Source organism: Pseudorca crassidens, chromosome 18, assembly GCF_039906515.1.
Source record: "Pseudorca crassidens isolate mPseCra1 chromosome 18, mPseCra1.hap1, whole genome shotgun sequence".
Taxonomy (NCBI): domain Eukaryota; kingdom Metazoa; phylum Chordata; class Mammalia; order Artiodactyla; family Delphinidae; genus Pseudorca; species Pseudorca crassidens.
Genome location: NC_090313.1, coordinates 52,108,939 through 52,121,451, shown reverse-complemented (window position 1 = coordinate 52,121,451; position 12,513 = coordinate 52,108,939). Strand labels below are relative to the sequence as shown.

General features: G+C 38.2%; 1 pseudogene; it reads left to right on the top strand.

Annotated features, from left to right (window-relative positions):
* The first annotated feature begins 10,411 nt into the window (after nucleotides 1-10,411).
* On the top strand, nucleotides 10,412-11,727 carry LOC137211337 (tubulin beta chain pseudogene; annotated as a pseudogene).
* The last annotated feature ends 786 nt before the right edge of the window (nucleotides 11,728-12,513 follow it).

The window sequence follows — 12,513 nt, the reverse complement described above, 5'->3', positions numbered from 1 at the left end:
CGATGAATGTGTTACTGTCGGTTTCCCCTTTTATGGTTGTTAGTATTTTCCTTATGTATTGAGGTGCTCCTATGTTGGGTGCATAAATATACACAATTGTTATATCTTCTTCTTGGATCGATCCCTTGATCATTATGTAGTGTCCTTCTTTGTCTCTTTTAATAGTCCTTATTTTAAAGTCTATTTTGTCTGATATGAGAATTGCTACTCCAGCTTTCTTTTGGTTTCCATTTGCATGGAATATCTTTTTCCATCCCCTTACTTTCAATCTGTATGTGTCTCTAGGTCTGAAGTGGGTCTCTTGTAGACAGCATATATAAGGGTCTTGCTTTTGTATCCATTCAGACAATCTGTGTCTTTTGGTGGGAGCATTTAGTCCATTTACATTTAAGGTAATTATCGATATGTATGTTCCTATTCCCATTTTCTAAATTGTTTTGGGTTTGTTACTGTAGGTCTTTTCCTTCTCTTGTGTTTCTTGTCTAGAGAAGTTCCTTTAGCATTTGTTGTAAAGCTGGTTTGTTGGTGCTGAAGTCTCTCAGCCTTTGCTTGTCTGTAAAGATTTTAATTTCTCCATCAAATCTGAATGAGATCCTTGCTGGGTAGAGTAGTCTTGGCTGCAGGTTTTTCCCCTTCATCACTCTCAGTATGTCCTGCCACTCCCTTCTGGCTTGTAGGGTTTATACTGAGAGATCAGCTGTTAACCTTATGGGGATTCCCTTATGTGTTATTTGTTGTTTTTCTCTTGCTGCTTTTAATATGCTTTCTTTGTATTTAATTTTTGACAGTTTGATTAATATGTGTCTTGGCGTATTTCTCCTTGGATTTATCCTGTATGGGACTCTCTGTGCTTCCTGGACATGATTCACTATTTCCTTTCCCATATTAGGGAAGTTTTCAACTATAATCTCTTCAAATATATTCTCAGTCCCTTTCTTTTTCTCTTCTTCTTCTGGAACCCCTATAATTCAAATGTTGTTGCGTTTAATGTTGTCCCAGAGTCTCTGAGACTGTCCTCAGTTCTTTTCATTCTTTTTTCTTTATTCTGCTCTGCAGTAGTTATTTCCACTATTTTATCTTCCAGGTCACTTATCCGTTCTTCTGCCTCAGTTATTCTGCTATTGATCCCATCTAGAGTTCTTTTACTTTCATTTATTGTGTTGTTCATCGTTGCTTGTTTCATCTTTATTTCTTCTAGGTCCTTGTTAACTGTTTCTTTTATTTTCTCCATTCTATTTCCAAGATTTCAGATCATCCTTACTATCATTATTCTGAATTCTTTTTTAGGTAGACTGCCTATTTCCTCTTCATTTGTTGGGTCTGCTGCATTTTTATCTTGCTCCTTTAACTGCTGTGTGCTTTTCTGTCTTCTCATTTTGCTTATCTTACTGTGTTTGGGGTCTCCTTTTTGCAGACTGCAGGTTCGTAGTTCCCGCTGTTTTTGATGTCTGTCTCCAGTGGCTAAGGTTGGTTCAGTGGGGTGTGTAGGCTTCCTGGTGGAGGGGACTACTGCCTGTGTTGTGGTGGATGAGGCTGGATCTTGTCTCTCTAGTGGGCAGTTTCATGTCTGGTGGTGTGTTTTGGGGTGTCTGTGGCCCTATTATGATTTTAGGCAGCCTCTCTGCTAATGGGTGGGGTTGTGTTCCTATTTTGCTAGTTCTTTGGCATAGGTTGTCCAGCACTGTGGCTTGCTGGTCGTTGAGTGAAGCTGGGTGCTGGTGTTAAGATGAAGGTCTCTGGGAGATTTTCGCCGTTTGATATTATGTGGAGCTGGAAGGTCTCTTGTTGACCAGTGTCCTGAAGTTGGCTCTCCTACCTCAGAGGCAGAGCCCTGACTCCTGGCTGGAGCACCAAGAGCCTTTCATTCACACGGCTCAGAATAAAAGGGAGAAAAAGTAGAGAGAATTAGTAGAAGTATGAGGAAAGAAAGCAGGAAATGAGGGAAGGAAGGAAGGAAAAAAGAAAGAAGCAAAGAAGGAAAGAATGCAAGAAGGAAAGAAAGGAGGTAGGGAGGGAGGGAGGAAGGAAGGAAGGAGGGAAAGAAGGAAAAAAAATAGAAAGAAAGAAGATACAGTAAAAATAAAATAAAGTATAATAAAGTTATTGAATTAAAAAATTCTTATTTAGAAAACAAAGGGACGGATAGAACCTTAGTACAAATGTTGGAAGCAAAGCTATACAGACAAAATCTTACACAGAAGCATACACATACACCCTCACTAAAAGAGGTAAAGGGGGAAAAATCATAAATCTTGCTGTCAGAGACCACCTCCTGAATTTGGGATGATTCGTTGTCTAAAGGAGGGAAGGAGGAAGGAAAGAAAGAAAGAAAGAACGAAGGTAAAGTATAATAACGTTATTAAAATTAATTATTAAGAAAAAAATTTAAAAAAAAACCATGGACGGATAGAACCCTAGGACAAATGGTGGAAGCAAGACTATACAGACAAGGTCTCACACAGAAGCATACACATACACATTCACAAAAAGAGGAAAAGGGGAGAAAATCATAGATCTTGCTCCTAAAGTACACTTCCTTAATTTGGGATGATTGGTTGTCTATTCAGGTATTCCACAGATGCAGGGTACATCAAGTTGATTGTGGAGCTTTAATCCGCTGCTTCTGAGGCTGCTGGGAGAGATTTCCCTTTCTCTTCTTTGTTCTCACAGCTCACAGGGGCTCAGCTTTGGATTTGGCCCTGCCTCTGCGTGTAGGTCGCTGGAGGGCGTCTGTTTTTTGCTCAGACAGGACGGGGTTAGAGGAGCCGCTGATTCGGGGGCTCTGGCGCACTCAGGCCGGCGGGGAGGGAGGGGCACGGAGTGCGGGGCGGGTCTGCTGCAGCAAAGGCCGGCGTGACGTTGCACCAGACTGAGGCCCGCCGTGCGTTCTCCCGGGGAAGTTGTCCCTGGATCCCGGGAACCTGGCAGTGGTGGGCTGCACAGGCTCCGCGGAAGAGGGGTGTGAAGAGTGACCTGTGCTCGCACACAGGCCCCTTGGTGGCGGCAGCAGAGCCTTAGCATCTCCCGCCTGTCTCTGGGGTCCGCGCTTTTAGCCGCGGCTTGCGACCGTCTCTGGAGTTCCTTTAAGCAGTGCTCTTAAACCCCTCTCCTCGCGCACCAGGAAACAAAGAGGGAAGAAAAAGTCTCTTGCCTCTTCGGCAGGTGCAGACTTTTCCCCGGACTCCCTCCCGGCTAGCCGTGGTGCACTAACCCCTTCAGGCTATGTTCAAGCCACCAACCCCAGTCCTCTCCCTGCGCTCCGTCCGAAACCGAAACCCGAGCCTCAGAGCCTCAGCTCGCAGCCCCGCCTGCCCCGGCGGGTGAGCAGACAAGCCTCTCGGGCTGGTGAGTGCTGGTCGGCACCGATCCTCTGTGCGGGAATCTCCCCGCTTTGCCCTCCGCACCCGTTGCTGTTCACTCCTCCGGCTTCGAAGCTCCCCCCTCCGCCTCCCGCAGTCTCCGCCCGCGAAGGGGCTTCCTAGTGTGTGGAAACTTTTCCTCCTTCACAGCTTCCTCCCACTGGTGCAGGTGCCATCCCTATTCTTTTGTCTCTGTTTTTTCTTTTTTTTCTTTTTCCCTACCCAGGTACGTGGGGAGTTTCTTTCCTTTTGGGAGGTCTGAGGTCTTCTGCCAGCCTTCAGTAAGTGTTCTGTAGGAGTTGTTCCACGTTTAGATGTATTTCTGGTGTATCTGTGGGGAGGAAGGTGATCTCCGCGTCTTACTCTTCCGCCATCTTCCTCTCATTCCCCTATTCATAGGTATTTTATTCTTTTTCATATGATTTTAATTTTTTTTCTTTCTCTTTCTGGTAGTTTATTATTAGTGTATAGACAAGCAACAGTTTTCTGTATATTAATCTTGTATCCTAGAACTTACTGATTTCATTTATTAGGACTAAGAGTTTTCTGCTAGACAGTTAAGGGTTTTCTATATAGAGTATCCTGTCACCTGAAAGTTTAAATTCTTAGCTTACAATATGGATTCTTTTTATTTCTTTTTCTCATCTAATTGCTCTGACAAGGATTTCTCATACTATGTGTAATAGAAATGGCAAGAGTGGATATCATTGTCTTGTTACTGAATTTAAAAGAAAGACTTTCAGATTTTTATTGTTGAGTATGATGTTAACTGTGGGTTTGTCATAACTTGCCTTTATTATGCTGAAATATGTTCTCTCCATACAAACTTTGATGAGAGTTTTTATCATGAATGGATGTCAAATGTTTTTTCTGCCTCTATTGAAATGATCATGAGATTTTTATTCTTTCTTTTGTTAATGTGGTGTATCACACTGATTGGTTTGCAAATATTGAAACATCCTTGTGTCTCTGGAATCAATCCAACTTGATCATGGTGTATGATACTTTTTATATATTGTTGGATTCCGTTTGCTAATATTTTGTTGATAAATTTTTCATCTATATTCATCTAAGATATTGGTCTGTCATTTTTTTTGTAATCTCATTGTCTGGTTTTGATATCAGTGTAATCATGGCTTCATAGAATGAATTTGGGTGTGTTCTGTCCTCAACTTTTTGGAATAGTTTGTGAAGGATAAGAATTAACTCTTCTTTATATGTTTGGTAAAATTCCCCTGTGAAGCTGTCTTGGACTTGGCCTTTTGTTTGTTGGATTTTTTTTTTTTTTCATTACAAATTCAATTGCACTACTAGTAATATGTCTGTTCAAATTGTCTATTTCTTCTTGATTCTGTCTTGGCAAGTTACATGTTTCTAGAAATTTGTCCATTTATTTTAGCTTTTCCAATTTGTTGTCATATACATATTTGAGGTATTCTCTTATGGTTTTTTTGTAGCTCTGTGGAATGTTGTTGTATATTTCTCCTCTTTCATCTCATATTTAGTTTATTTGGGTCCTCACTATTTTCTTTTTAGTGAGCCTGGCTAAAAGTTTATCAATTTTGTTTATCTTAAAAAAAAACTCATTTTTTCATGGATATTTTCTATTGCTTTTTCTTTTTATTTCCTATTTTATTTATTTCCTCTCTAATATTTTGTTTCCTTCCTTCTGCTGACTTTTGGCTTTTTTTTTTTTCCTAATTACTTTAGGAGGCAGGTTAGGTTGTTTTTGAGTCTTTTTGTTTGTTTGTTTCTAGAGGAAGGCTTGTATAAACTTGGTATAAACTTCTCTCTTAGAACTAGTTTTGCTGCATCCCATAGATTTTGGAGAGTTGTGTTTCCATTTTCATTTGTCTTCAGGTATTTTCTGATTTCTTTTTTGATTTCTTCATTAAGGCATTTGTTTTTTAGTAGCATGTTGTTTATTCACCAACTGTTTTTTCTTTTCCCATTTTTCTTCCTGTGATTGATTCTAGTTTCATACCATTGTGATCTGAAAAAATACTTGATAATTTCTATCTTCTTAAATTTGTTGAGACTTGTTTTGTGGTCTAGCATATGATCTACCTTAGAGAACATTCCATATGCACTTGAAAAGAATATGTATTCTGATGTTTTGGGATGTAAAGTCCTATGGATTTCTGTTAAGTCCAAATGGTCTATTGTGTCATAAGACTGGTATTACCTTACTGATTTTCTGTCAGGATGAACTGTCTATTGTTGTAAGTGGGTTGTTAAAATCTCCTACTGTTATTATTTTATTGCTAATTTCTCCCTTTATGACTGCTAGTATTTGCTTTATATATTTAGATACTCCTGTATTGGGTCCATATATGTTAATGGGTGTAATATCCTTTGTTTGTATTGATTCCTTTATCATTTATAATGCCTTTCCTTGTCTTCGGTTAGGGCCCTTGTTTTGAAGGCATTCTGCCTGATATGAGTATTGCTACTTCAGCTTTCTGTTTGTTTCCTTTTGCATGAAATATATTTTTCCATCCCCTAATTTGCAGTTTGTGTGTGTCTTTAGCTCTAAAATTAGTCTCTTGTAGGTTCCATATAGATGGGTCTTATTTTATTTTATTTATTTTAAAATCCAGTCAGCCACCCTATATCTTTGGATTGGAGCATTTAGTCCATTGACATTTAAAGTAGTTATTGATAGGTATGTGCTTATTGCCATTTTATTACTTGTTTTCTGGATTTTTTTTTAGTTCTATGTTCTTTTTTCTTCTTTTTGTTTCTTCCCTTTTTGTTTGATGATTTTCTTTAGTATTATGCTTGTGTTCTTTTTAGTTTTTGTGTATCTATTGTAGGTTTTAAATTTGTGGTTACCATGGGGTTCATATATATTTACCGATAAATATGTATACTTGTTTTAAACTGGTAGTTATTTAAATTCAAACATACTCTAAAAGGTCAACATTTTTACCCTCCTTCCCCATGTTTTGCCTTTTTGGTGTCATATTTCACATATTTATGTTTATCTCTTAACTGTTTATTGTAGTTATAGTTGTTTTTACAGTTTTGGTTTGCTTTTTTTGTCTTTTAATCTTTGTACTGGCTTATTTAAGTGCCTGAACCTTAGTCCTTATATATATTTGCCTTTCCTAGTGATATTTTTCTCTTTCCTATAGATTTTTACTTATTTTTCACTTAGAGAAAACACTTTAAAACTTATTTTAGGGTGGGTATAGTGTTGATAAATTCTTTTACTTTGTGCTTGTCTGAAGAGTTCTTTATCTTTTCTTCTATTCTAAACTCTCTCTCTCTCTCTCTCTCTCTCTCTATATATATATATATATATATATATATATATAATGGAAAGGCATTTTCTTTTAAATATAGCAATGTGTACAGGTCTATCCCAAACTCCCAATCTATCCCTCCTCTCCTCCCTTCCCCACCACCGACAGTAACCATAAGTCTGTTATTCAAGTCTGTGAGTTTTGTAAATAAGTTCATTTGTATCTTTTTTTTTTTTATATTCCACATGTAAACAATATCATGTGATATTTAGCTTTCTCTGTCTGACTTACTTCACTTAGCCTGATAATCATCAGGTCCATCCACATTGCTGCAAATGACATTATTTCATTCTTTTTAGTAGCTGAGTAATATTCCCTTGTATAGCTGTACCACATTTTCTTTATCCATTAATCTGCTGATTGCTTCCATGTCTTGGCTCTTGTAAAGAGTGCAGCAATGAACATTGAGGTGTATTTATACTTTCAAACCATGTTTTGATAGGTAATGACACTTTGCTGGGTATCCTGGGTTGCAGATTTTCCTTTTTAGCAGTTTGAATATATCATTCCACTCTTTTTGGCCTGCAAAGTTTATGCTGAAAAATCAGCTGATAACTTTATGGGGGTTCCTTTGTATAGGATTATTTGCTTTTCTCTTGATGCCTTTAGTATTCTCTTTTTAACATTTTGCCATTTTAATTATGATATGTCTTTGTGTGGGTTGTTTGGGTTCTTCTTCTTTGGGGACCCTGTGTGCTTCCTGTATTTGGATATCTGTTTCTTCCATCATGTTTGGGAAATTTTCAGCCATAATTTCGTCAAATACATTTTTGATCCCCTTCTTTCTCTCTTCTCCTTTTGGGACTCCTATAATGCAAATGTTGGTATGCTTCATGTTATTCCAGAAATGTCTTCATTTTTTTTTTTCCTTTTTGCTGTTCTAATTGGGTGATTTCCTTTACTCTGTTTTCCAGAGCACGTCTGTTTATCACCTAGTCTGCTATTAATGCCTTCTAGTATGTTTTTCATTTCAACTATTGTATTCTTTAGTTCTGACTGGTTCATTTTTATGCTTTCTATTTCATTTTTAAAATCCTCACTGTTTTCATCTGCTTTTTTCTCTAACTCATTTAACATTCTTATTAGCATGCATTGAATTCTTTATCTAGTCTATTGCTTATTTGTTTCATTATTTATTTTTTCAGTTCTTTTAGTTGAGACCAGTTCCTTTGCCATTTCATTTTGCTTAACTTTCTCTGCCCCTATGAATTTAGGTGAAATGATTACCTATTAAGTCTTGAAGCAAGCACTGTTCTTATGTGGCAACATCCTACCTTTGGTGGGAGAAGTGGATTTGACGTAGATACCAGTCACATCCTTCCTCAGTGTGTGTTGGCAGCTATTACTTGGTAGGGAGTGGGGCTGGAGATGAAAGGGCTAGAGCTGGAGCCAGGTGTAAGGTGGATTTCCCCTCTTCTCAGCGATCATCACCACCCTGTTGGTGGCAAGGTCTGATTCCAAGTTGCTGGAGCAGAAGACATGAGGGTCAGGCTTGAGCTGGCTTTGTTCCCTTGAAGTTGTTTTTTTTCCCCCTCTCCCAGTACAAGACACTTACCCCAGTGAGAAGGAGTGCTGATGCGAGTGAGATCTATGTGGACTGTCAGCTCATGTTGGCTGCACACAGAGTTTGGAGCTGTCTTTGATGCACCAGTGAGCTGCCTGTGCAGCTGTCAGCAATTGTTCCCCTTGCTCTGCTCAGACAGAGCCTCAGGTCCCCTTTGTCCCTCACTGTCAATTACTCCCCCAGGATAAAATTGAGAGTCCTATAACAACAACAATAGCATTTTCATATAATTCCAATAGAATAATCTTTTTGAAATATTCAAAGACTTGCTGTGTACTTCAAAAATGTGTCAAGATCAAAATCCCAGTACAGCAAAATAGTATACTAAACAGAACACAACTAATAAATGATTTGAAATAAGATTATGACCTTGAAATCTATGATAGCACAGAACAATGGATAAGTATAAATTTAATTTATTCATAGAAGGAAACAAAAATAATTCTACTTAAAAACAAATAAAACTTAAGGATTTTTAAAGAGGTAATTAAATTTTCTAGGCATGTGATGAAAATAGGCTGGAAAAAGTTTTTTAACCTTTGGAAAAATAGAAGAAGAAAGGGATGGTTTGTAAGGATTTGTTGTATGTATTAATTTTTTCCTTTTAATCACTAGAAATCAATAAACAGTTTTATTTCTTATTTGGAGTTGTTGAGATATCTAGGAAAATAATAAACTTATTTGGAGGTAAAAACACTATGAATAAAAACAAGATATGTAGAATACAATTTGACAAAGAAAATACAACTTCCTAAAAAGTAAAATAAAATTAAAAAAAAGCAAGGAACCATAAAACAACATTACCAGCAGAAGCAACAATATTTTAAAAATTTAAAACCACTTAGAATTAATACCAATTTAAATTTTTACATAATAATATGTATTTAAAGAAGATTTTTCTCATGTGGGTAATATAAGACCAAGTAAAAGTCAAATCTATTTGATGTCCACAAGAGCAATGACTAAAACAAAGAAAAAAATAAAAATTGACAAGTGTAGAACAGGAATAATTTTTAATTGGTCATCATATTAATATCTGAGATATTTGAATTAAAATGTAAAAAACACTTTTTTCACAGAAAAAAGTATCATTATTTAAAATGTGCAATTACAAAAACTTTTAATTTCCTTGAAATTTGTATAAGGAAAATAAACACAGGCATATACACACCACATATACACACAGTAAAAAATGTATAGGGAGTACAAAGATAACAGAAGAAACATTTTATGTTTGTTAATGTATTTTAACCTATTCCTTCCAGCCCTTGGCATATCAAAGAGATAAAAATAAACAATATTTAATAAAATTTCAATATATATTAATTTTAGTATTGTTTTGTACTAAAATCTACACCTTGTAGAGAATAAATCATGCATGTAAGCTTCCATGAAACATTTTACAACACCTAACTATATTTTATGCCTAGAAATAACATTAAGGAATTCCAAAAATATTATCTTAATGAAATTAATTTAGAAATTAAAGTATAAATTACTTTAAAAAGCAATAAAAAAACCCAATATTCACCTAAATTATATGGGTATTACAATATACACTCTTATATGAACCCAATTTAAGGGTCTAGTAAAATTTATGATTAATACGTATTTGAAAAGTAAAGATAATGAGAAACATATCTATGAAAAAATGGTATGTAGTCAAGATATAACAATGGACAATTTCAAAACTGTGTTACTACAAAGAAAGTTTTGTTACAAATAAAGAAAAAATAATAGAAAATAAGTATATTAAATGGTTAAATAGCACTATAATAATTGCAAATAAAATATTATAAGTTATAATATTTCTACTATCTCTTTCAAATATTAAAATATATATGGTGACATCAATAGCAAGAATTTTTAAAGATAGGAACTTTTATAGACACTATTTCAAAATATATAACACATTTTAAACTGTGAAAATAATTTCAATAATAAAATATATTTCTAGAAAATGGAATTACATTTCTTATAGGTAGTAAATTGTGGTATTAGAAAGAAGGATCCTCTCTCAGAACCTTCCTGATGCCGCATTTGTATCCTGTTTCTCCAACCTCCAGGGCCCATTCAATCCTTCCAGCCTGTGACGAGCAGCAGAGAAAAACTAATTACATATCATTTTCTTGCCCCATACACACCTTGAGGCAAGCAAAAAAATAGAATAAATTTTAACAATGAGGGAAATTGTGCACATCCTGGCCCATTAGTGTGGCAACCTAATTGGTGCCAAATTCTGGGAGGTGATAAGTGATGAACATGGCATAGACCCCACCGACACCTATCATGGGGATAGAGACCTGCAGTTGGACTGCATCTCCATGAACTACAATGAAGCCACAGGTGACAAATATGTTCCTCATGCCATCTTGGTGGATCTAGAACCTGGGACCATGGACTCTATTCGCTTAGGACCTTTTGGTCAGATCTTCAGACCAGACAATTTTGTTTTTGGTCAGTCTGGGGCAGGCAACAACTGGGCCAAGGACCACTACACAGAAGGTGCCGAGCTGGTTAAGTCGTGGATGTGGTTCTGAAGGAGGCAGAGATCTGCGACTGCCTTTAGGGTTTCCAGCTGACCCACTCGCTGGAAGGGGCACAGATTCTGGAATGGGCACCTTGCTCATCAGCAAGACATGTGAAGAGTATCCCAATGGCATCATGAAGTCTTCAGTGTAGTGCCCTCACCCAAAGTGTCCGAATCTGTAGCTGAGCCCTATAATGCCACCCTCACCATCCATCAGCTGGTGGAGAACACTGATGAGACCTACTGCATCCACAACCAGGCCCTTTACAACATCAGCTTCCACACCCTCAAGCTGACCACGCCAACCTAAGGGGACCTGAACCGCCTCATCCTGACCACTAAGAGTGGTGTCACCACCTGCCTCCACTTCCTTAGCCAGCTCATTGCTGACCTCTGCAAGCTGGCAGTCAACATGGTGTCCTTCCCATGTCTTCACTTCTTCATGCCTGTTTTTTCACCTCTAACCAGAGGTGGAAGCCAGCAGTATCAGACACTCACTGTGCCCGAGCTCACCCAGAAGATCTTCTATGCCAAGAACACAATGGCTGCCTGTGACCCCCACTATGGCTGGTACCTCACCTTGGCTCCTGTCTTCTGTGGGTGAATCTCCATGAAGGAGGTGGATGAGCAGAAGCTCAACATGCAGAACAAGAGCAGCAGCTACTTCCTGGAATCAATCCCCAGCAACGTCAAGACAGCTGTCTGCAACATCCCAGTCTGTGGCCTCAAGGTTGTGGTCACTTTCATTGGCAAGAGCACGGCCATACCGGAGTTGTTCAAGTTCACCTGAGTGCAGTTCTCTTCCATGTTCTGCTGGAACGCCTTCCTCCACTGTACACAGGCGAGGGCAGGGACGAGATGGATTTCACCAAGGCTGAGAGCAACATGAAAGACCTCATCTCTGAATACCACCAGTAGCAAGATGCCACAGCAGAAGAAGAGATTTTTAGTGAGGAGTCTGAATAGGAGGCCTAAGGTCAAACCCCATCACCTAAGTCTTCTCAGTCCCTTCAGACTTCTTCCTCAGTCATCCCTTTCCTCTCCCTCAGAATTTGCATTTTCTGACTCTTTTTTTTTTCTTTTTTTGGGAGGTGGGTAGAGGTTCTAGAACAGTGCCTGGCACATAATAGGCACTCAATAAATATTTGTCAATTGTTAAACATCTCCTCTCTCTTTCCACTTCTGGCAGAACCGTTTCTGCCATTCTGGGTAACCCTGTATTTCCTTCTGGTGCCCATTCCTCCCATCTGTACAGTTAACATTTCCAACTTCGTTTTCAAGATAACTCATCAAGAAGCTGTGTCTCATCAAATCTCACGTAGAACTGTGGGCTGACAACCCAGTTAGATGACCACCAACCTAGACCTGTGTGGTAGCCCAGGGGAGAGGAAACCAAGCAACAGGTAGAAGTCCCTACAAGGAAGAGATGGTTTTTGTTTTGTTTTGTTTTTTTAACATCTTTATTGGGGTATACTTGCTTTACAATGGTGTGTTAGTTTCTGCTTTATAACAAAGTGAATCAGTTATACATATATTCCCATATCTCTTCCCTCTTGCGTCTCCCTCCCTCCCACCCTCCCTATCCCACCCCTCCAGGCTGTCACAAAGCACCGAGGCGATATCCCTATGCCATGCGGCTGCTTCCCACTAGCATTCTACCTTATGTTTTTTAGTGTATATATGTCCATGACTTTCTCTCGTCCTTTCACAGCTCACCCTTCCCCCTCCCCATATCCTCAAGTCTGTTCTCCA